This window comes from Python bivittatus, unplaced genomic scaffold (genome assembly GCF_059951505.1).
Source record: "Python bivittatus isolate LINGU-HERP-01145 unplaced genomic scaffold, Pbiv_v1 ctg000690_np1212, whole genome shotgun sequence".
Lineage (NCBI taxonomy): Eukaryota > Metazoa > Chordata > Lepidosauria > Squamata > Pythonidae > Python > Python bivittatus.
In genome coordinates this window covers 1,218,533-1,244,880 of record NW_028277096.1, presented here as the reverse complement: position 1 = coordinate 1,244,880, position 26,348 = coordinate 1,218,533, and the positions used below count along the sequence as shown (strand labels likewise).

The window sequence follows — 26,348 nt, the reverse complement described above, 5'->3', positions numbered from 1 at the left end:
ACCAACTTTCTCTTCAGAACCCTGGAAACCAGGGAAAAACAATGATGGTGATCTGAACAGTGCTGCCAGATTAAATCAGCTGCTATTTACATCAGGAAGAATATACTACTTGGAAGCTACCATCAAATGGTGAGCAAAAAGGAGTGGCCCCCTATTCATTGGGATGTCCCTCCTCTATCCTCAAACTTAGCTACACCTTCAGTGCTACCTCCTGACACCTGAACATTAAGATCTGGGGCCTCTTTCTGTGTGGTTGCCACTCAGAGGGAGCAGCTCAGAGGGAGTATCTCCAACCCCATTTTTTGGTGCTCAAATGGCAAGAACAAATCCTAAATGCTCTTTTAGGACTTGAATATGTTAGTTTCTGAAGAGAAGGGCAGCTACAAGAAGCAGGGGAACATCTGTTGAATCTGAAATGACCAAGTGGGTTCATAAAAGTTGTAGCTGATAATGAAAATGATAGATTTGCATGGAGGTATGGGGAATTGTTGCAGAGAAGATCCAAAAGGATGAGGAGATTCAGTCTCCTGCTGAAAAGTAGAAATCTCTTTTTAGATAAGCAACAGCTTCCTTTTGTGTGGTTATTATAGAAAGTCACTGTAAGATTTCAATGATATCAGCTTTCTAGAAAGATACAAAAAAATATATATAAATCAAATACTCAAAATCATCAAAGAGCAATACTGATATATCTGATTTTGGAAAGAATTGGTAGGGTGCATAATTTCATTAACTTGTGGAGCTACTCCTTGATATTTTCAAATAGTTTATCTTGAAATATGGAATTTACAATTAGTGGGAAATGCTTTTAAATAGTAATAATTCAATTTGCCATTATACAAAAACCAGAGAGTGTCCTTCCTATGTTAACAGATCAGTATTATAAACTACGGTATTAAAACCAAATAGAACTTGATGCATTTTACATATAACAGGCTCTCTTTGTCTTAAGTAGTAGGGGAACGCATTTACCATGATAGTTGAACTGGTATTACAATATTTTTGGAGAGGATTGCATGGGTTTTTTTTTTTTCCAAAGTTTCAAATATTTCTCTGAATATCTGCACATGCATGTAAAAACTAAACTTCCCTCAGTACAGATGGCAAACTACAATGAGCACAACCCTATGAAAATTAAGCATTTGTATGGCCCCTATATTATATAAAAATTTGAACTGCACATCCCCTATATTAAGAGCAACAAAAGGTGACTAATTAAAGCAAGTGCATTTTAATCATTCCTTAATAATACGTGGGTGAGTTTTTAGCTCTCATGAATACTTCACAAAGTTTGGTGGGGTAGGTGGCAGAACAGATTTCAAAACTGAATGTACATTTTGCTCCCTTAAATGATTTTTTAAGAAATTCACATCCAGCTATAAGTGTGATATCCCACAATACAAATTTATAAAGTGTTCAGGTTTTTTAGAACTGCATTTAAAAGAAGTCTGAGCAGCAAGAAAATAAATAAGAGCAAGATACTATGCTGTGCAGCAGAAATAAGTTGTTACTTATAATCTAGAAATTAGATTCCAACTCCCCATATTCAGAAATGATGGAAACTGCAATGCAACAATAGCTGAATAGACCCAGATGCCCCCCCCCTCTTTGCAAAAGGACGTCAGCTGAGAGAAGTAAATAAGAAAAGCATCTAATGGCGCTTGGCTTAAAAAGAAGCAAGATAGGGTGATTCCCAAGCCTCCACAGCCCAGAGATTCTGTATTTTAATTCAAAAAATGTTGGCGAAAACAGATGGGGAAAGGACCATAACTCTAGTCAAATAAGGTGAAAAGAATAAAAATTGGGGGGAGAATGCCCTAATAATCCGAGTCAGGCTAGCCATGGGTTGTGGATTGAGAATAGGGTGTAAAAGTAGATCGTCGAGATAAAATGGCTTGGAAAAAATGATGCCATCGTGAGCTTGGAAAAACCCTGAAGACGGAAAAGGATTCCAGCGGAGATTATAGGAGGAAGCTGTGTCAACAAGTGAAAGGGCTGGGCTTCTCAGAGATGAGGAAACGATGGTGCTTTTGAAACTGGGAATAACTGGCACTTACGGGAACCTTCATTTGTTATGTTTAAGAGTTGGGGTGGGGAAGTAAAAATATAATTTAGTGATTGGGGGAGTAATGAATTGCTACTTTTCTACCTTTTTTCTGCGTGTACGCTAAATAAGATTTTTTTTTTTAAGAAAGAAGGTTCACTACAGAATTAACATCACAGATTTGTAGGTGGGAAAGGGTGTAATTAATCATGTCATATAGTCCAATCAATCTGACTCCAGGTTAGAAACAGAAACAGGTAGTTCCTACTTTGCAGACAATGAGGGAAAAGAGGTCAGGCTTATGAGAAAATCCCAGGTAACCAATAGCTTACCTATAAATGTAGAAATAGTCCCAATTTGTTCAAGAGTGAATTGGGAACTACAAACCAGCTCCAAATAGCCAAAATGAAAGCCAATTCACCCAAATCTGCAGTTTTTCTCTCTCTGGCACACTAGTTATCCAAATCTATTTACCAAATGTGGAGTTACAATTTATAATAGCAGCCACATGTCAATGGAAATTCTGGTAAAGGTTATTTTGCCTCCTTATAAGAATTCCCATATTGGACCAGCCTCATCTACTCCAAGCCTGCTTCCCAGTGTGGCTGACCAACTGATAAAGGGAAGTGCAAAAGCAGGATGGGAAGGCAAGAGTTCTTTCCTCCAATAATGGTCTCTAAACCTGGGAATTACATCCATCAGACTAATAGATAGGAATAGCCCTTATCTCCACCATGTTGTTTTTTTTTTAACTCCCTTTGCCTCCAACTGAAAGACATCCTGCATCAACAAGTTCCTTAAATTAATTATGTGCTGTGTGAAGATATCCTTGTTTTTGTTTGCCCTGGATCTCTTGCCAAACAGATTCATTGGACAACTTTAGGTTCTAATACTACAGGCAAGAGAGGAAGAAGAAAAGTATATCCACGCATTTTATAGATCTCTATTATATTCATTCCCTTGACTGCTTATCTTAACATCTGACATCATAATTATATGATTTGTTGCTCTGTCTCCCCTATGGCAACCAATCATGGCAACCAGGACAACTCAATGAAGCACAGCGTAATGGAATGAGTTAAGCTTCCTGGATTGTTCCAAAGGAGGCCTCAACTTGAGGGACATTTTGATTGCAGAAGGCTTAGAGAGCACCATTACAATGCACCTTTTTAGGGAATCTAAAATACAGAGCCCACATGGCCCACCTGGACAAGTAAGTCCAAAACAGGCAGAAGACATGCCCAGCAGAATGACAGGAGCATTACCCTAAAGGTGGCTAACAAATCAATTAAATAACAAAGCACAGAATAACAGGAAATACAAGATGCTATTAAACATACACATGCATTCACACATGTGATTTAAAACAACTGTGTAAGAAGTCTTAAAAAACAATTCATGGTGCTCAAATAGAAGTTGACAACTTGTGGCTCTCTCATTTCCGGATGAAGTTTGGTAACACAGCCAACAGGCTTCTTATAAAGGTTTCAGATTGCTTGATGGTAACTTCATCTATCACTCTATGTATGAACTGTGCCTACAAATAGAAAATCAGGATGTAAGAAAGGCTCTATGTGCCATCTGTATAGAAAAGACCCAAGGTTAAATCCTCTGCATCTCCAGGAAAAGCTAGAACAAACTCTTGCTCAAAAGCTAATCCCCATCAGGATTTAAAAAAATGTGCCTGGATGGACTAATGGTCTGACTCAGGCTTAGTATATATATATTTAAATCATTAAAGGTTTCCTTCTGATTTTCACTCCAAATACATTGTTGCTAGATTAACTGATTCCCTCCCCTTTTGCCAAATTAGATGTTCATCTGCATGCAGAATGTGGAAAGCACATTTAACTCTGCAGAATACACTGGCCAGAAACTGCCTACTTATGTTGGAAATTTTGAGAAGTACCCATGACCTGTGGAACTGCATGCAGCAGCTATGAAAATGAAGGGGAAAGCTCTCATCCCTTTCAAAGAGTACTTAGTACTGTACATATAAAAGCCATACCTCAAATGTCTATGGCATCTGGGAGCAAGGGCCATGTCTACCTCCCTGTTCTGCTCAACCTGTCACAAGTAAGTTATCAGGATTCAGAATATAAGCATGAGATGAGAACAAGCACCATCCTTCTCAGTTGCTGGTCAACTGCTTCAAATGATTTTAGAGAGGGATATATATTAAAATAAATGACTCTACAAACAGGGTACAAAGGATCTAAAAATACACTGCTTTTGAACCTGGAAATTCTGGATAGCTACCATAGTTAATAGCTACTGAAGGCTGATCTATCAATACCTTTCTGCAATACTGTCTAAGTCATGAACTAAACATCACCAGATATGATGGCAGTGGATGCTGTAAATTGGCTGCCAACCAATTTTGCTACATGATCTAGAGGCAGATCAGTGTTACAGGACATATACATGCTGTAGCTTTAAGTGACAACATTCTGCTCACAAATGATAGCTCCAAGAGAAGGAAGAAGCCAGCCTTCCTATTTGCTCCATTATAAAATATTACAGGCATCCCTTGCCAAAAGGAAGTTGCACCTTCTGGCAATACTCGCCCAAAGGGACGGCTTGGTAGGGGAGTCAGCTGTAAATCTAAGTCAAGCAGATTCTGTTTGTTCAAGGCAGAGAGCATGCTGGGACGTGCAATTCCTTTGGGATATTCATCTCTGGGAGGGCAATGCCATTTCCATTTAGAACTCTGCCCTGCAGCACTAACTTGGATAACTGTAACCAATGAGCCTTCAACAGCTGATCCATGGATAGGGAGGAAAAACACCCCAAATTTTACTCATTTGTGGATAGGGATAGAGAAAGACTGTGCCTTCTCCTGTGCTAGTATTGCGAGACATAAATAGGGATAGGAATAGGGAAAGACTATGTATAGGGAAAGATACCCCACATTTTCCTAATTTGCTCTTTTGGTCTGGTAGCTTTTCATTAGAGAAATTTGGATGGGAGAGACATAATTGCAGACTTGACAGCCGTGTAGAAGATCTAAGGTTCAATCCTGAGAATCTCCGGTTTATCAGGTGGTGACCCTGGAGTGCCACTGCCAGAGTATACTGGGTTGATCTGACTGGAATCAGGCAATTTGTCAGGAAGGTACGCATGTTTTAGAAAAGCTGATCAAACTGTTTCAATTTGGACGTCTTCCAGATGTGTGAACTTTAGCTACCACAATTCCTGAGAAATGTGAGGATGGGGCCACGCATCTGGCAGGCAATCAGGCGGGGAAGGCTGCATAAGATGATAGCAAACGGTAACAGTGGATTACCTCAGAACCTGCTATAGCAGTTCTTTTTGCAGGATGAAGGATTATGGGGTAGGACGTAATTACTCCAATCAGGTAGGGATCATTGGAAATGGCTTACATAGATAACAGGCTAAGATTTGCTCAATGGAAAAGGATGTTCCATCACAAGAATTATGATGGAAGAGAAGGAAGGCCCATTGTATTAAACTGTAGGTGACACAAAGCAGCTATTGACAAATTTGGATAGGCTTCCAAACGCCATAAGTATCACCTGAACAATGCCATCTTGTAATTTGTTAAAGTCTAGATGACTTGCCACTCTCAGATTCTGGGCTTGGCCGTAAAAAGAGAACAATTTAGGACTCAGCAGCAGAATGACAAATGATATCCAACTTGCAACCCTATATTTATATAATATTACTCTATATATTTATATAGAGTCTCTCCCTCTATTACAACACTGCGACACATCTGGTTGGTAAAAGGTGGGGAAAGGTGGGCTGTCAAAGATGCCTGAAAACAAACGGGCAGTTCTGTGTGGGCGTACCACACTTTTCCCAAATATACTGAAACCATTCAACTAATAAGGGATATTGGTTTGGTAACTGCTGGCCTTTGGGGGTCTGGAAAAAGGCACAGAAAAGAAATGGAACAGCAGAAGTAACCAAATATTCTGAGAGAAAGACGAACTAAATCCAACAGCCTATAAATCATTCCGGACTAATCTCCCTTAATCTGGCACCCTCCAGATATGTTAGGACAGCAACTCCCAGAATTCTCACTCAGCAGAACTCAAACGACATCTACCTCTTCCTGTGACCTTGGAGAGCAGCTGCCATAGATGTAGACAGTACTGGGTCACCATAACATGGCTTCAGATGTTTAGTACCAACTACTCACCATTCTAGAGAGCCAATGTGATGTAGTGATTAAGGTATCAGGCTAGAAACCAGGAGACTGTGAGTTCTAATCCTGCCTTAGGCACAAAACCAGCTGGGTGACCTTGGGCCAGCCATTCTCTGTCAGCCTTAGGAAGGAGGCAATGGCAAATCACTTCCGAAAAACCTTGCCAAGAAAATTGCAGGGACTTGTCCAGGCAATTGCCAGAAGTCATCACTGACTCGAAGGCACCAAAAAAAAAGAAAAGAAAAGAAAAGAAAAGAAAAGAAAAGAAAAGAAAAGAAAAGAAAAAAGCAAAGCAAAGCAAAGCAAAGCAAAGCAAAGCAAAGCAAAGCAAAGCAAAGCAAAGCAAAGCAAAACTAAACTAAACTAAACTAAACTAAACTAAACTAAACTAAACTAAACTAAACTAAACTAAACTAAACTAAACTAAACTAAACAAAAAACTCACCCTTCTGGTAACAGTTTCTTCCCATCTTATCCCTCCGCACTGTGAGTGTGGACAAAGAAGTGACCCTCCAGCTGGGCTGTACTTTCAAAAATTCGTATCACTCTCTTTACTCAAGGAGCTATTTAATATTTAAATTCAGTGTGAATAGTGCAGAGGGAGGGAGGGAGAGCGAGAAGAATGTGCCTTTCCCTGTTTAACTTTCTTTTAACAAAGAAACTGGAGATGCATGCTGAAATTGCACTGGTTTAAAATAAAATATTCATACAGAGGTTTTTAGCTGCCCCCCAGCTGCTATCAGAAATGTTCATGCACAAAATCCAAAACAAAATCCAAAACACCCCCCACCTCATTTCCTGAACAAGGAGTGCCCCACTTTCACCTCCCCAGCTTCTGAAGTTGCACAGGAGAAGGCTCTTGCCCTGTAGACGGCATGGCCCCGTTTGAAGTCCTGGCTGTTGGGAGATGGTCAGTTTACGTCTCCTGATACTAGCACAGGAAAAGGATGCACTCTCAGCAGCCCATGTGCTCCACCGAGATAAGCACAGAGCTTTCTGTCCCGGGAGCCTTATCGGCTTTTCCGGCTACTCTCCAGCACAGAGATCGCACCAAAACTGGCAAGCCAAGCTTTTGCTCATACAAACTGAGGAGGGGAGGAGGGAAGAGGTAGAAAGAGATCTCACCAATCAAAAGCATGCATGCATGCACACATATGAATGTGCACACACACAAACACACACACACACACAGACTTTGTGATTTCTCAGGCTAATGAACAGAGGAGATGGCCTTCCTCCAACCCACGGTGACTTGTTCTGACCTCTCTACACCTGAGTTTCTACCTCCTTCAATGGCTTCCGTCTGCTTGAAGATACAGGTCCCACTCACAACATCTACCCCTTAAACTTGTAACCAACTAAAACAGTATTCAGTCCTGGAATACAACTCCCACAATCTCTTGCTATTAGCCATGATCACTGGGGATGAAATCCTCCCTATTGAGGCAACACTTCAGGCAGAGCTCAGTACATGCTGGGTCAGTCATATACAGATATAAATGTGTGGTCTTCTAGTTCAATATGGTATTATTTGTGGGATGGTGGTAGGCTGATATGCATGTGTGTACAGATTCCCTAAATCCCAGTGTTCATTACTGAAGAACTAGCGTCTGAAACAAATCTTAGTATTGTCTAGATAACATTTCTCCAACCCAGTGCCAACTCCAGGATGGTACCATTCTGCAAACTGCTATGAGCGTACAGCATTATGCGTTATTGTGCAAGAGAGGAGAAATGGACACATACTCCTGGATTTTAGTTCTCTTAATACTGTAAGAACTGCACACTAAATGTGCATGTAGAAAGCACTTTCTATGCACAGGATGGCATCCTTAGAGTCACCCACTGCATTTGAGTTGCTGCAGAGCAATGTGAAGGACATTGTGTCAACTAGTCTTTGATGATTCCTTTGGCCATGTTTCTCACTGTGTTACAATAGTCAATGAGTGCCAGGTATGCTCATGAGCCAGCAGCAAGTCCTTCCTGAAAATTCAATTCTCCACAGTAAAGCTACGTCTTATTTGACCGTACCAGCCATGTCACTTTGTTCCTGATTCCCTTATCATTCAAATCATCCAAGAGAGAGAAGAAGAGAATGTGTATTTGGCAAGATATTCTGTCTTTGTATGTGTGCATTCACACGTATGGCCTCCAATACACCACCTGACAAAGTATGTGCCTCTTTGGATCAGATAATTTATCTATCCATGGCCCAAAACTTTGGAGGCATGTTCCACTACTGTTAAGAGCATAAGAAAGTTCTAATGAAAATCTATTTATTGATCATTATTCATAACTGCAATTATCTTTTGCTAGCACCCCCTTGATTTAGGACTCTAATTCCTGGAATGATTAATTTTTGTAATGTTCCCTCCCAAATGCAAATACTCAAAACAGTACACACAGCACCAAATCAAAGGGCAAATATTTGGCTTCACAACAGCGATTCTGCAGTAACATGCAGAGAAAAAAAAAGAAAGAACAAAAATAAAAGAAATCTTGTCTAAAATTAACACACAGACACACCCAGCTGTCCCCAACATCTATCAGCATATATTTTTAGATACAAACCACACACTAATCTTTGGGATAATGTTTTTGAATGGATGCATTGCAAATGAGCTTTCTTTTCCTCTCTGCATTTCTCATCAACAGCTTAAAGCTCCCTACCCTCTTCCTTTGGGCTATATGTGAATGTTCTCCTTTCCTGATCTTTGCTACCAAGGCAGCTTTTCAATTACACTATTTTGTGTGTAAGGCTTGACAACTAGCAAGCCTTGCCTGTACCTAGACTTCATTTTTCTGAACCAAATCAACTTTCTGCTCCCATGTGTACTAGTTTTCATTTTCAGGGGCTGAAATTTTCAGGGGCTGGGATGTCAAATAATCAGGCTCAAAACTGATATATGCTATATCTAATTACAAATACCTTTAACTGTAAGAGAAAGAGAGACTTTTGTACAAGACCTGCAAGATGTATTGCAACAATAGATAATATTGGACTAGACAGGCCCACTGTCTTACTGAACATAACAGCAACTTTGGGGTTACAAACTGCTTGATCCCTGAATATGGAATACTTATAGATATACTATGACATCCCAGCATTATAGCAATGGCTAGAAAAACTCACCCACAAAGGGCCAGAAGCTGACTTATAAATAATTTAATATTACCAATTTTCTATTTCTAAGCTTGTCCATTCATGTACTGCACTGGGGTGCTATCACAGAATGTCCATCAATTACATATATAATAGGTGACATTAACCACTGGCTCCTATGCATGCTGATTTAGGAGTAAGGTCTTCTGGATCCAACAGGGATCTTGCCCAACCTAAGCCATGAATTTAATCATTTTTTGCACCCCATACAAGCAGGTACTTCACAGGAACAAAGGGGCACACCACAACTTAAATGAGAAAAATACTTTTTTCCCTGTCGATGAAGAGAAATAAAGAATGCAGGACTGTGATTTTTTTTTTTTCTGAAATGAACCCAGTATGTTTACTTCTAGATATTAAGAGACCAGGACAGGAAAAGTTTGGAACATCAGCCAAGAAAGAGTTCCAAAGAGGAGCCAGCCAATTTTTAAAGACATTCTTTGCAAGCAATAGCAGCAGGAGCTAGCAAAGCATTTGTCTCTGGGGAGCTATAAAATAAACACAAGAAGGTGCAATTTGGCTGTGGCAGCCTAGCAAGCTTCTATGTCTATGTGCATATGTGGGAAAGTACACACACGTGTATCATAGTTATTCCTTCAGCTGAAGAACATTCTTGACATTAGGGCCTATCAAGGGGGGGGGGGGGAATCCAACAACTCGGTTCTTGGCTCACTTAGTGGGAATTGGTTCAGCAAGTTAATCAGGCTTTCAGGCATCGGCTAAACATGAAATCGAACTCTGAATGAACTTCATAATGAGATTGTGCCAAATGCTGATCTACTTTTAAAACAGAGGCCAGAAAGAAAAACACCCTCTTCTCTGTCCCCCACAAACATCCTTCAGTGAGCTGATCTGTTTTGGAACACCTACTCTGTAGGCAGAAAACCCCAGGCTCTACCTTCAGTGTTTTTGATTTGACTCTGAGATTTTAGAGAGCCACTGCCAGCTGGGCAGAAAATACCAAATGGATGGACCCATTTGTCCAAAGTCCTTCCTAGGATTTTAAGAGGAAAAACCACCACCAGTCCCCCATTTTTAAGAGGGAAAACCACCACCAGTTCCTCAACTATCAAGATCTACTGAAGCTCTCCAGTCCAATCGGTGGTCCAAAGTGACGTGAGAATACAGTCAGAGTGTCAAACATAAATTTAAATACACAGGCACATTTTCTTATGTACTGAATATGGGTACTACCTTTGTTAAATATCAAACATGCTTTGTTCAGTTCTGGGAGACATGACATGGTAATTCTTTAACAGAAACATAGATTGATGTGCTATCTAATGAAAAATACTGTGATCATCCTCATACTCATGAGGTGACAAAGAAAGAAACAAGTAAACAATGGATAAAATCTCGTAAGGTCTTACATAAGGCCTCATAAGATTTTGGCCATTTTAGCCATTTTTAGCTTTTCAATTTATTTATTTTTTTTAATTTTGCCCATGAGATATGAAATCAGCAATGGTGTTCACTGTTTAAAAAATTACTGATCCCCAGTGTAGTCTTTGTCCTATGTGAAATTACGAAAACAAAATTTAGAGGAGGGGTTTTGGTTTTGCTGAAGTCCACCTCTTCTTTCTCTTACTTTCAACTACAAGCTATCTCCAGCAGTGACTTTCTTGACTCCAGCACAATGGCCTTCGAGTACGTGAGCAGTGTGGCTTTTACTCCTGCCACAGAGGTCAGCCAGCTTCACTCTCCATTTCATTTCTTTTCCAAGTCTCAGCCTTTTGCTTACCGAAACGTTAAAAAAAGCTAACAGCTACAAACATCAAAGTCCTCCCTATTATTATCTCTCCCTTGTGAAGTATGACAATATAAATCTCAGACTGACAACCTAGGGAGATTTTTTTTTTTAAAAAAGATGCCAAACGTCATACCAATGCCTGTGCCTGGCAGCTAATCTGGAAGAAAGGTGTCCAAAATTTCTCCTGAAGGAACAGAAACCCAATTTATCCAGGGCAAGTGTCCTTCTTCATACCAAGGGGGGTGGGGGAGGCAGTTGGGGGAGAGGGAAGGCAAGGAGAGAACTATGCCAAGAAATAATTGACAAGTGAAAAGTGTCGGAGGGTGGTTTTTCTCCCACCACCAATGATTAATGCGAATTTTGTGTTCCCAACAACTTAGTCCAGAGACAGAGTAATGTGCCTTCCTTTAAAAAAAACTTCTGGGCAACGATACCAAAAAGGGGCGGGGGGTGGAGGACGCTTGACCAGGCACATAAATTATAAAGCATTAACATTCTACTGCCAGCCGGATCTCCTGACGCATGAAAAGTGACAATCTGCTTGGCACTCCCAAGATTTGCGTAACTTAGTTGGCATAAGTTGAATTTTACCTCTGACATGTAGCAGCCTGGTTCTCTCATTACCCTTGGCCTTCCAGTATGGCCAAAACCAACACTGACCAAGTCAGGTGGATTTAACTCCCTGCACTGATGTGTTGCTGAACCCTCCGCTTCCTAAAGGACAATCTCATTAATTTGAACTTTTGAGAGCGGGCAGCCATATAAATAAAGTAAAATAAAATAAAGTAACATGAATGAATGAATAAATAAATATAGTTGCTACATTGTCAAGATATTTAGAAGATTACCATCAGCTGCTCCTGCCTTTGGGAGTTCGATGGGTTGAACTGGGCAGGGTCCTTTCTCCTCCAAGTTCCTTAGTATGGTGCAGCAGCACATATCTCACCAGTGCTGGCAAAACTGCTATTTGCTAAACTCTACCAATCAACTATGACAGTTGATCAAGTATTTCAACCCAGTCCCTTTCTGGTCCAGATATTCACTGTAATACTACACTGCTTTTGTACACAACTGTAGAGCTATTTACTGCAACCTTCCCCAGCCTGGTGCCATTTAGATATACTGGACTAGACCTCTAAAATTTTCAGCCAGTGTGGCCATGTAAACTGGGAATTAAGAATTTTAATCCAGCATGTAAATCTATTGTACAGTCTTGATTTAGATAGTGAATAGGCTTGAATAAATATATTCAATTTCATTGGGAGATGCCAATTGTTTTACACCTGGGTTTTGTTAAGTACAACATAGTGCTTTCCTCTTTCTTAATTCCTCCTTTCCTCACACCATGAAAGGAGAGAGAGGGAGAGAAAATTACTTTGCTGTCTGCAAAGGTTGATTAGAGGAGCCTGAGCTGCAATGAATATATGTCACAGTCAACAGCTCAAATGATGCATTAAGTACAAACTGTCAAAACTGGAGTTGCTACTTCACTTTACAAGCAGCAACTGATTTGCACAGGCGAATTCCACTCCTTCACCTGCTTTCTGACCTCAGCTTCCTGAGACACAAAAATCCACTTCGAAATTCTTCTCACACTCTGACATACCCAGCTTAGTGCTCTTCAAACAGAATCAGCTTTCCCCTAACAACTATTTTCTAAAATGATTCCATCTCTCTTGCCCCTTAAACTTTTGACTTTTAGGAGGAATCCCACACCCACCTTTCTCTGGAGGAAACCCTGCAGTATCTGTCAGTCTGGGACATGTTCATTTGTGGGGCCTCCTCCCTATATCACAAGAACTGGGAAAGTGACCTCCAAAGCAGATGATCATGATCTACGGGGAAATCTTCTGGGTGACTTGTGAAGCTTCAAAATAATCTGATTCTCAACCTTTTGAAATAACAAGGTTTTTAAAAAACTTGCTAGGCATTGTGCAAACTTAGAATGGACAGTTCTTTTCAGCCTGACTTGCTGGTAGATTGCAGGAAGCCTTCCATATGTGGTAACATCTCAGGAGGAGAAAGGATCATAAAGAAATAATACTATCTTCTGTTTTTGAGGATTCTAAAGCTTTCTAAAGGTGAAAAGGAATGGGTTTTGCCTCAGAGACATAGTGCACTAATTTCCAGCTTCATTTTGACATTATTCCCACAAAAATTATGCAGCCAACAATCAGCAGTTTTGCCACTGACTTTGTGGTGCGCTGCCTCACCCTGTTTCTGGTAGGCAAGACAGGGAGGGGGAGCAGTTTCACCACCACATTCACAATGGAGTAACTCAGTCTATTTTCAGCAGGAAAGTGATGGAGGTGGGTAGCGAGTCTGCAGGGGGAATCAATCTTGGCCAGTCTGATAAAAGCAACCCTGCCCCTTTTGCGCATGCACTGTGATGTAGCGCACACATCCAAAAGGGGCAGCGGTTGTGGCACAGCACTGCTTTTGTCATTTTGATCAAAGCAGTGAGAGCTGTGGACACCCAAAGAGATGGAGGGAGGTCAATAGGTGGAAACAGAGCTTGTTTTATTTTGTGGAGATTCAGCACTTCATTTCCCGTTGTATTTCAGCATTTTTGCACTGCACCAAAAATTGCCCAGTTTGGCACTGAGTTTTAGCAGCACAATCTCTGGGTACTTTGGGATCCATAGATGAGGAGGGGAAGAGCTGTATGCAGGCTGTGGAGATAATTACTTCTCTCTTTGCCAAAGTAATAGTAAATAGTAATATACAGTGGTGCAAAAAAGTATTTAGTCAGCCACCAATTGTGCAAGTTCTCCCACTTAAAAAGATGAGAGAGGCCTGTAATTTTCACTATAAGTATACCTCAACTATGAGAGACAAAATGAGAAAAAAAATCCAGAAAATCACATTGTCTGATTTTTAAAGAATTTATTTGCAAATCATGGTGGAAAATAAGTATTTGGTCACTACAAACAAGCAAGATGTCTGGCTCTCACAGACCTGTAATTACTTCTTTAAGAGGCTCCTCTGTCCTCCACTCGTTACCTGTAGTAATGGCATCTGTTTGACCTTGTTATCAGTATAAAAGACACCTGTCCACAATCTCAAACAGTCACACTCCAAACTCCACTATGGCCAAGACCAAAGAGCTGTCGAAGGACACCAGAAACAAAATTGTAGACCTGCACCAGGTTGAGAAGACTGAATCTGCAGTAGGCAAGCAGCTTGGTGTGAAGAAATCAACTGTGGGAGCAATAATTAGAAAATGGAAGACATACAAGACCACTGATAATCTCCCTTGATCTGGGGCTCCACGTAAGATCTCACCCTGTGGGGTCAAAATGATCACAAGAACGGTGAGCAAAAATCCCAGAACCACACGGGGGGACCTAGTGAATGACCTGCAGAGAGCTGGGACCAAAGTAACAAAGGCTACCATCAGTAACACACTACGCCGCCAGGGACTCAAATCCTGCAGTGCCAGACGTGTCCCCCTGCTTAAGCCAGTACATGTCTGGGCCTGTCTGAAGTTTGCTAGAGAGCATTTGGATGATCCAGAAGAGGATTGGGAGAATGTCATATGGTCAGATGAAACCAAAGTAGAATGTTTTGGTCTAAACTCAACTCGTTGTGTTTGGAGGAGAGAGAATGCTGAGTTGCATCCAAAGAACACCATACCTACTGTGAAGCATGGGGGTGGAAACATCATGCTTTGGGGCTGTTTTTCTGCAAAGGGACCAGGACGACTGATCCGTGTAAAGGAAAGAATGAATGGGGCCATGTATCGTGAGATTTTGAGTGAACACCTCCTTCCATCAGCAAGGGCATTGAAGATGAAATGTGGCTGGGTCTTTCAGCATGACAATGATCCCAAACACACCGCCCGGGCAACGAAGGAGTGGCTTCGTAAGAAGCATTTCAAGGTCCTGGAGTGGTCTAGCCAGTCTCCAGATCTCAACCTCATGGAAAACCTTTGGAGGGAGTTGAAAGTCCGTGTTGCCCAGTGACAGCCCCAAAACATCACTGCTCTAGAGGAGATCTGCATGGAGGAATGGGCCAAAATACCAGCAACAGGGTGTGAAAACCTTGTGAAGACTTACAGAAAACATTTGACCTCTGTCATTGCCAACAAAGGATATATAACAAAGTATTGAGATGAACTTTTGATATTGACCAAATACTTATTTTCCACCATGATTTGCAAATAAATTCTTTAAAAATCAGACAATGTGATTTTCTGGATTTTTTCCCCCATTTTGTCTCTCATAGTTGAGGTATACCTATGATGAAAATTACAGGCCTCTCTCATCTTTTTAAGTGGGAGAACTTGCACAATTGGTGGCTGACTAAATACTTTTTTGCCCCACTGTATATTGGCTGCCTTTGACCTGGTCCTTCTGTAAACATTGATTTGAGCTGATTATTGTAATTTACTTCCAGGGCCATAGAAGAAAATTACTCCCAGAATGGCTACCTGAGAACCTCTTTAAATGGAGATACTGGAACTGAATCTGGGACTCTGCATCTGAAGCATGAGCTTCTTCATTGAGCTTTGGCGCCTCCAACCTTATTACGAAGATGACCAGAAGTAATGGGTCATCTGACTTTTTTTAGGAAGCCTGTTGAACCTTAATCACTTTTCAACTTCAGAAGCCCTAAGAAAAGAATTTACAAAACACAGTGTTTAACCACAAAAAAACAGGAGTAAAGATTATAATTCTGAATACTGAGGAAAAGTCACCCTGAATGTGATCAAAACTATTGTTCTAGACTGCTATTTTAAAAATGATCGCTGAGGAAGAGCAATAAAAATAGGCTCAGGGATACAGAGGCACAGCACTCAGATCAGTTTCTTTCAAATCTGATACCCTTCAATAAATGTGTTGGGACTACAACATGCTGGCTGGGAATTGCGGAGCTGTGATAATTCCAGCTCATCAGAGTGGGGAAGATGACCTCAGTTCACTGCCTGCTTTCCCAGCTTAGCCATAATGCAACATTGGCCTCCTGAAGTCATAGCTTGAAAGGGAGGTCAATGTTTTGTTGCAAGGGATCAAATCTATTGTACTACAGCATTAGCTGGAGAAAGTCTCTTAGTGGTAGGTGGTAGTTGCCTGCAACTTTCCTAATTAGATAATTTCTTCAAGGTTCTTCACTGAACGTAATTATGCTCTCTCTTGCTTCACCTGCACTTTTGCTTCACCTGCACTCAAGGTGAGAAGACATCAACTCTCATAGATGCCTCTCAGTTACTTAAACATGGTTATTAAGGTGCAACCCTACTACGTAGTGGGGATGGGGCAATTCATGGTAGAAGAACTGCTTTATTTAAAGTTAATAAAACAGCTTTTCCCTTTTCCTGCCCTAGTTTCTGCTAGCTTGCTTGTTTTTTGATAAATTAACTCCCACTAGAAGCAACAGGTGGAAAATTATATATTGGAACTCCAGAATCAGCATGCTTTTTCTTATGTCAGGAATATATGTAGATATTGAGCAAACTTTGCCCTGACACACCTCAAAAGCACTAAGCCCCTTCCATTCTGGAGATCCACAAAAGCTTACCTCTGCACAAATTTCAGAAGTAGTATAATATGATGGGTCTGTCTTGTAGCAGTCAGAGTTGAACAAGAGCTGATTTTTAAAGCTTTATTTTTTACTTGTCTTACTGGTGATTCTTTTACATAGTAATGCATTTCTCCCTCACAAACAATGGGATTGGGAAAGCTAAGCATACAGAGAGATTCACAAGTAGCCACTAGTATTCAGTAACACAGGCCTCTATATAGCCAGTGTGGTTCTATCCTGCATGAATTTAAAACTTCCCAAACCAACAAGGTTGCTTCTTACTTAGGTCTGCTTATTCTCACTGCTTAGCAAGCTGTTGACTGTTGCTCAGGAGTAAGGCAACACTTTGGAACATGCTTGGGGATGCTTCACTGGTGCCGGGGTGAGTGCTGCCCCTGCAAACACCCCTGGAGACAGTTTAGGGAGCCAGCTCCCATTAAGAACCTGACAGCAACCTCTAGTCATCGTCACCATGGAGGTGCCTGCTCCTCTCCATACTTTTCACTGTGTCCCAAATATTATAAAAAGCAAAGCCAGCAGAATTAAAAAAAAAAAAAGAAAAAACAACAGGAATGGAGAAAATTGTGGAAGACAAGCAATCCTGCTTTCAGCCAAAGTACAGTTAAAAAATGACTTAAGTTTTCTTGATATATGAATTTGCGAAGAGACCATTTATCAACACGGCTGTTTACCTCCACAGCAGAGTCCCTCAAGCCGAAGAGTCGTGTCATTCCCCGTTGACTGATTAATTAGCCAATCAGGGGACATTTTTCACTGTGAGGCATGATGGGTTATCCCAGCTAATGTTCGGTCTCTAATGGCGACACATTAAAGCCAACTCGGCTCTTTTAGCCTATCGAAGTGACCGAATGAGAAGGCCAGATAATAAATCAAAACCAAATTTCCTCCCCGCTCTTGGTATTGCATTGGGCCCTAACAAACCCCCCAAGGAATCAATGGCTAGAGAAGAGATTCTTCACCAATGAAGGAATTGGCAGGAGAAGGGGTGAAACTGCAAATTCTTTCGTAGCTCTATGCTTGATTCTGTGTGGCTGCCTTATCTTTGGGTTTTATTAATTTTATTATTATTATTTATATAACACCCCCCCCCCATTTGGTTACAAGAGCACCAATGTAAGAGGCAACTGAGCATCATTTGACATGTACCACCTATTTATACAGATATACCAAAAAGCGTTTATATCCTAAGCAAGTCCTCAATACATTTTAGAATGATTGTGGGTGTTTAAAAACACCATTTCTGAAATTCCAGACTGCTGGAAAAGTTTATATTATACCAAAGTAAGGCAAGTACTAGTTTAACTTTTTCCTCATCCACTTATATTAGCCTTCTCCAACCTGGAGCCATCCAGATGTGTGAACATCAACTTCTGGAATTCTCAGCAATGGCCCACCTGGCTGGGAACTCTGGGGGTTAAATCTACACACCAAGAGGGTCCTCAAGTTGAAGAATGCTGACTCACATTATGGGAGGAATGAATGCAGGCACAGAAGTCAATAAGAAATGTTCTTGCAGTTAACATTTAAGGGCCCATCTCAATTTTTTCCCCCCAATGCTGTCCTGTGAGAAGGGTCGACACTTCCCGCCCCTCAAAAATCAGACATAAAATAGTTCTTTCTTACTGACCCTGAAACTCCATATAGGTGCCATGAATATTATCCACAGAACACAAGAACAATGCTGGGTCAGGCCAAAAATCTACCTAGTTTAAGTGTCTGTTGGCACAGAGACCAATCAGATCAGATGCCTTTGAAAAACCCACGCCATATGTTTTGCAGGAGATGGTGGGCCATACTGCCTACATTACTGGAAGTAACATATATACTTGTCATGATGGGTAAACACCAATAACTTTACTCCCCTTTTAAAGCAGTTTAAATTAGTGGCCATCTTCACAACTACTGTATATGCAATAGTCTGATGATTCACTATCTGAATAAGTACTTCCTTTGGCCTATCCTGAATTTCTCATAGATCAGTCACAGGATTTAGTACTCTGAGATGGAAAAATCCTTTACCTAAACCACATTCTCCACAGTATGCAAGAAGAAAAAATCCAGAAGCAACCATACTGATCCATTAGAGACATTTCATAGACAGATACAGAAAATCCACACCTTTATTATATATGAAGAGTGATTCTTCATTTGTTTCTACCCATAGAGTTAATATGATTGGTAATCAAGAAGAAGGACTTCTTGAGCAGGACTTCCCAATTATGAGATGATTTCTCCAGAAAGGTTCACCTGGTCCCTAAGGCAATGTCATTTTTGCAGCTATCAGTCTTGCTATCAGTGTTTTTATTTTCCCAGAACAAGCTTTTCAACTGAAGATTTCACTCCTGTGCTGTCTAGTTCCTTTTGTGATTTTGATCTGTAATTTACAGATTGTATTGCTTTCATTGTTTCATTTGCTTTGTAAATCATCCTAGAAAGCTGCTTTCCCCCATCATTTAACCTTTGTGAAAGACAGCATATAAACCTAGAACCTAATATGTAAAGAGCTTCCCGGACCAACTCTGACTAAACACACCGCAAACAGATGTTCCAACTCCCATTTACATCCTGTACTTTCTCACTTCAAGATCTTTAAATACTTTTCTTAAATACTTTCCTGCAGTGTACTCCGTGCTCTCTGTGCTATATAGCGGTCAAGAATGGGGAAGCTGATCTGTGGATGATTAGTAGATGGACAAATGGCCACTAAAACAGCTCAGATTATTTATCCACTTAGTTCAGTCACTATTTAGTCTGACTTATATTAGATTTCTAGCATCTCTGGTAGAGAAATTTATCTGCTATTTTTTAAAGTTGGAAATACCAGGCCTTGAATAGAGAACCCTCTCCTTGCAAAGTCATTATATACTAGGACTGGGCAGAGTTCAACCTGCTGGGATTGGTCTTGTTCTTTAATAGTTCTTTAAGAGCCACTAAAAATATCAGGTGCAAAAGTGGATCAGAACAGCATAAACTCCTGTTCTATTGAGCTCAGTCAACAGAACAGGAGGGGATAGAAAAAGGTAGATCAGGATTTACTAGAAGATCACTTGGTCATTTCCAATAGATCAATTTGTTAAAAAAACAGCCACAAAAATTTCCAGTCTCTAAATTAGCTATTAAAATGATACTGAAAAAATTCTTCAAATGAACAGTTTGCTCAGCGGGATTCTTTTTCTCTTCCCTCTGACCAACTGTTCGTTTGAAGAATTTTTTCAGTAACATTTTAATAGCTAGTTTAGAGACTGGAAATTTTTGTGGCTGTTTTTTAAACCAATTCATCTATTGGAAATGACCAAGTGATCTTCTAGTAAATCCTGATCTACTTTTTTCTATCCCCTCCTGTTCTATTGACTGAGCTCAATCACAAGGCCTTTTAGGTTATCCAGTTCTCTGTAGCTAAGGGGGAAAATGAGAAATCTCTCATAAGGTTAAATGGGCAATGGCTAACACTGCCAACACTGTTTCAAATCTTGAACACGCAGCCCACCCCCTTCATTCAATTCATCTGATGATCATCAGGAAATGTGTGCATCAGGAAAGGGAAACTTTGAGCAGAAAAATGTGTTAGTAATCAGGAAATTGTCTTAAGAGAGTAGCATCACCCAGAAGGACTGTAATTTGACATGACCAAACAAGGGAAAGGATTGGAAGGTGGAGATGTCACTTTTCCAACTTCTAATGTGTTGAAACGACATGTCTGAAAGGAAGGCTCTTACTAATCAAGACAGCTCAATAATCGGTATGTGGATGTGCATAATGCTCTTTTCTGTGTCCAAAGTGTGACTCTCTAATTTTACACCATTCTTGTGAATGCATGTTCCCATCCCCATCAAAATGAAACCAAATTTTATGTCTCTTTCAGGAACACACTTAGTGATAAAGCTTTGTCACAAAACACAACTGGATGGGGGAAGGAAGCATAGAGGAAAGCATGCTTGTGTGTGTTATGCAGGGAGTTTAATCACATAGGAACTAACAAAATGTTATTTTTTTCTATCTTACAAGTAAAGAGATTTAAAGGGAGACAGGCATAAGAAGAAACTATTTAACTAATTCCATATTAAAGGTACAAACCTATACAGGAGTGAAAGAATGATTAAATTAGTCTGATGTAGGCACCTGATGAATCCAGATGTTTTCCTGAATGTGCTAGGAGTTTCCCATCTTGTCTCCTGGTGAAAGGAATGAAGCAATGGCTGATCTGTGGAACAGAGGCAGCCCTGGGGATTGATACAATCATTCCTAAATGCTATCTTCCCCCTTGCATATCTAAGCAGCTCCTTTGGTTATTACAGAGCCGAGTACAATGAAACAGACAGGAAGAGAACTGAAATATAAATGGAGGAAATCAGATCAGGTATGGACTAAAGAGACAGCCAGTTTGGTATAGTGGTTAAAATAACTGAGCTACAAACTGAAAGATAGTGAATTATAATCCTGCCTTAGGCAAGAAGCCAGCTGGGTGACTTTGGGCCAGTCACTATCTCTCAGCCCTAAGGTGAAGGCAATGGCAAACCATGTCTGAAAAAATGTTGCCAAGAAAATTGCATGGAATTGTCCATGTAGTTGCCAGGAGTTAAGAATGACTCAAAGGCACAAAAACATTTTAAAAAATGTAGTAAAGAACTTCAGGATTTTCCCCCTGTATCACCGAAGGCTTGTTTCTTTCCCTCTACATCATCCACACTGAATAAACTGGCACCATGGTTAATAGGAGCGATTAGGGGCTCATTGTAGGAGCCACACATTTCATTGCCTAAAAAATCAAATTATAAGAACTCTACTGAAAAAAAAATACCTTCCTTGACTGGGCAGATCTGTGTAATTATAGGCCAGTCCCAAAGATTCAATTTCTTGGAAAAGTGACCAAGATGGTGGCCTTGCAACTCCAGATGCAGCCAGTATATAGTATTGGGCTTGCTTTGTCTTGGTTGTTGACCTACGGTAGAAAATGGATAGGAGAAATGCAGTCCCACTAGTTTTCCTGAATCTCATAGCCACCTTTGCTCCAATTGACTGCCATGGTACCTTTTCAGACTGTTCTGTGAGATTAGATATTAAGACAGTCTTTTGCAATGGTTCCAGAAGATGGTGCTTGAGGACTACTGTTTTGCCCCAGGGCACTTATGGTATCTCAAAGGGTTCAATTTTGTCTCCTATGCAATGCAACATTTTACATGAGATTGCTGGGGATGTTACTTAGAATATAATCAGGTGCCATCAGTATGCTGATGACATCCAGCTCTTTTGCTCCTTGCTCTCAAACCCCACAGAAGCAATTATACTTGAACAATGATTGTGTTTGAAAATGAACTAAATAAAGGGGGAAAACATGAAATTAGATCCAGTTTTTATCCACTTGTTGAAAAGCTTTAATAAAAAATTTATTTAAAAAATTAGATCCAGAAAAGATATAAGTGCTGTTGGTCACTTGGAAATGAGCAGTATGTTTTGGACAGGACTGTACTTGCTCTGAAAATGCAGGTTCACAGTCTATGAATATTTCTTCATCTCTACAGTCACTGCAGATTTGCAGATGGCATGATGAGGAATAATTTCACATAATTATGCCCAGGGTGCCAGTTGTGACCTTTCCTTTGCTGGTCAGAGCAAGGCCTATGCTTTGGCAACATCCCATGTTTATGTAAGTATATGTGGTACAGAAGTAAGTATATGTGGTAAGTATATGTGGTCCAGAAGTTGCAACAGGACACATACATACCCTCTACTAAAAGATCTGTGCCGGAGATGTTGCTCAGTGAAGAGTTGATGACTACTTCTCTTCATAATTTTCTGCCTGCCATCACTCTTGATCATAGTTTATCACAGATTACAGAACCATGAGACAGAAGAACTGTAACCTACTGTTGGAATTCCAGTTGGAAAACTGCATCAAGGACCTCAAATCTCTATTATGCAAGAGGTAGCTGAAAAAGCAGAGCAGCCTAATAAGGAAGCGCATCTAAGCCTGACAGAACTACAAGTAGCCAAAGTATACCTCTATTTTCACCTTTCTCTTTAAATGGCCCTAACCAGGCTGCAGTAGATGGTTCTTCTGGCCTACAGAGAAGTAGGACCTTCCATCTGCTGAAGAAAGTCCTGAAATAATCTTTTCATGCTAACAAAGTGTTCTGAGGTTCACTTACTGATTAGGAAATCGCTCCCTTTCTGTTCTGCACCACTGGCTGCTGAAAATGGACCTTCCAGGTTCCAAGGTGGCTCAGTCATGTTTCATCTTGTGGTCCTGGGCAGCACTAAAATATATTCCAGGCATGGCCACAGGAGACAAGCAAAAGGTTCCTGAAAAATTACACTAAATGGGACTTTCCAAACCATGACCCTCATTCTTCAAGCTGTAGTTTATGTATACTTGACATGATCACAACTTTCCTGTGCTTAAGCTACTGTTGTGTCTAATACTATGAAACACAAATAGACATTGTTCCAATGAATTAAATAAGTGCCATTACAATAATTACATTAAATTATGGAGAAGCCACTTCATTATTTTTCCTGACAGATGTTATAGTTTCCTGCCAATAAAATGCCATTTTATAACTAAAAATCAAACAAGACCAAAATAAAAGTAAAAAAACAAAAAACCCTGCACTGATTGCCAACTGATTACTGGACACAGTTTAAGGTGTTGATATTGAAGTTTAAAGCTCTAAACCTAGGGCTTGACCACCTGAGGAACCATCTCTTCCATTATGAACTTGTCTCACAAAGATTTGCAGAAGAGACCTTTCTAAACACACTTCCACTGTCCAATGTTTGTTTACCTGGCAGATGGGGGAACACTTTCTCTTTTACCACTCCCAGGCTAGAACACATTCACCCTAAGGACATATTTTGAATCCTCACTCTCCTTTCAGAAAATCTACAAAGATGCATCTCTTTCAATGGGCCTTTATTATAGTATTATTTTTTTGTATTCTGTATTTTACAGAATCATAGCTGGAAGGGGTAGTTTAGGCCAATGAGTTCAATCCCCTTTCAGTAAAAGAATCCAAATTAAAGCATTCCAGACAGATGGCTGTCTAATCTCTGCTTGAATACATCCAATGAAAGGAAGCCTACCACCTTTCTGGGTAATTGGTTTCTGCTGGGATGTCTGGGATGTTTTTTTCTAACATTCAGTTGGAATCTGCCTTCTTGTAACTTAAACCTGTGCCCTGTTCTCTAGTACAAGACAGAATATGCCCTGATCTTCTTCTATGTGATATCCTTTTGGGTACATCTGAAAAATGCTTAATATCCAACCCTCTATCATATTTTCTCAAGGTTAAACATACTCAGTTCTTTCTATTTCTATTTACAGAATTTAGTTTCTAGCCCTCCAATCATTCTCCTTGCCCTTCTCTGATCCTGTTTCAATTTTTCTGAATCCTTAAAACAAACTGTACACAGCACTTGACTAAAGCAGAATGATTACTTTCCGAAATTATACTTTGATTGATGCAACCATTCAATCTAAGCTATGAAGCTATACATTCACTAAAGTGTTACACTATTCCCTTACTTTATTACAGTCAAGATGTGTTTACTGTATTCCACAATCTTTTATGGAAGTTACCAGATGAAAAATGAGATAAAGTTAATCTGGCAAGATTTGTTCTTGACAAATCCACACTCATTTGGTAATGCTGTTTTTAAGGTGCTTCCAGATTATGTTCTCTAAAATCTTTCCAGGTATGGATGTTGGACTGATTGCTCTGCAGTTCATGGATCTTCCTCCCACCTTTTCTGAAGATAGGGATATTTGTTATCTTTTAATCACCTGGCTCTTCACCAGTTCACAGGATTTTAATTAGCTGACTTGAGAACTTGTGCTCAGTACAATAAAAAAGTAAGCACCTGAACAATTGGCTCCTTGCTAAAGGTTCCTTGGTAGAAGTCTATTCAGTAACTCCAATTGTTCCACCATCTCCCTGAGAAAAGCGCTAACAATCTGAATTAAGGCATGCTCAGGTAGGCAACTGTTTTGTTGTGATTTATATATAACAAGGACATCAAGGATGACAGAAATTCCCTCTAACTAGTTATGTACCACAGTACTGCTTAGCCTTATAATTTGCTGTAAAGGAAATAAACTGTCAACTCACAAGGAGGCCAAATGCTTGTCTGCAGCTAAGTCAAGACAAGAAGGGGGAGTTTATCTCACACAGGGGAAGAAACAGACGCTCAAAAGTTATTTTGCCACTTGCAGATTTAGCTGGAAGTTGGCAGAATGTAAATATTTGCCTCCATGGAAAAAATTTAAGAGTCAGGCTCAGAAGTCCAGTTTTAGAGGATAGGCAACCCAGGAAGTCAATGATGTGAGATATAAAAATATTATTGTTACTGTTATGGACAAGGTTATCTCACTCTTCCAAGGGAGGCTGTGCTAATCCAATGCACCTGGAGGGCACCAGATCAGGAAAGCCCGGTAGAAATTATCATGCTTGACATAAGAATCCCCTTTAGGAAGTCAGAGAAAGCCTGTACTCAGTTGCTGGCCTTTCTTTTAAAGAGTTCACTTCAAAAAAGCAATGCTGGTTTGGCATGTCTGAAACTCAGTAGAACTGAAAAACAATCACAGGAGTTTTTGGTATTATGGAACCAGTGAAAGAGCTGGTGCATACACAAAGAAGAGAAAAGGCATAGTGGAGCTTCTTGAGGACATGAAATATTCAACAAGGCAGAAGTGAGATCTATTTAAACAAGGCAGCAAGAAATATGGGCTGAAAACTATATTAGCAAAGGAATATTCCTCACCTGAACCATCTGGCTTAGATACTCAAGTTGAAAAAGTTGGATGTGCTAGTCTTTGACTGACAACAGAACTCTAGATCTTGATGAACACCAGGACTCTTCCTATCTAGGCAGGAAGAGATACAGGGATGCTCTCATCTAGCATTTCCTTGTTCTTTTAAGCATGACACTCATATATGCCAAGATTTTGAAATCAAGGGCGTGTGTTTAGAGCCAATCTTCCAAAGAATACAAACCTTAAACCACATCCTAAAGGCATACCAAGAGCTCAAGGGCACCCTATAATACCAAGTTCTATGATTCCTAGCCAATCCCACACGCCAGACTAGATAAAGAGAAGAGCTTTATATGTGTCTACATAGTAAAGTCAGCTTGAAATTCAGTTTTTGAATGAAACAAGCTTCCCTATCACCATACAACCTCAGCTTCTAAGGAGCCAGGAAGGCAGTCTGGGAGTAGGCAGCTAACAATTTATATGATTTATATGGTTGAAATGACCCAAGTAATATTTTTAAAAAATCCATTCACTTCCCTCAAGTAGTTATTCTGAAGCAGCCCCTCAGAGGGACATGGCTGTCTTACAAGCAGAAAAAGAGCTAAAACAGCTAAGACCAAAGGAATCTTTAGTTTGATATTCAATTTCTAGCAGAGGCCAGCCATTTATTTCTGAGTATTGCAAAAGCAGGCTCTGAAGGCTCTTTCCTACTGTTTATACCCACCAGAAGGTAGAGTCAAAAGGGCTTAAAATTTGAGGCTCCTTAGAATCTTTGTATTAAACTAGAGGTCAAAGAAAATTGTGCTCTTCCACATGTTGCTAGATTTCATTCCCCATCATTCTTGGCTTAAGTTGAATGGGGATTATGGGGGTTGGATATCTGGAAGGCTGCAATTTCCACATATTTTCCAGGATTTTATATTTTTC

General features: G+C 40.2%; 1 protein-coding gene across 1 annotated transcript in view; it reads right to left on the bottom strand.

Annotated features, from left to right (window-relative positions):
• Positions 1–26,348, bottom strand: part of PINX1 (PIN2 (TERF1) interacting telomerase inhibitor 1) — a 36,724-nt gene that overhangs the window by 3,107 nt on the left and 7,269 nt on the right. The window lies entirely within an intron of this gene.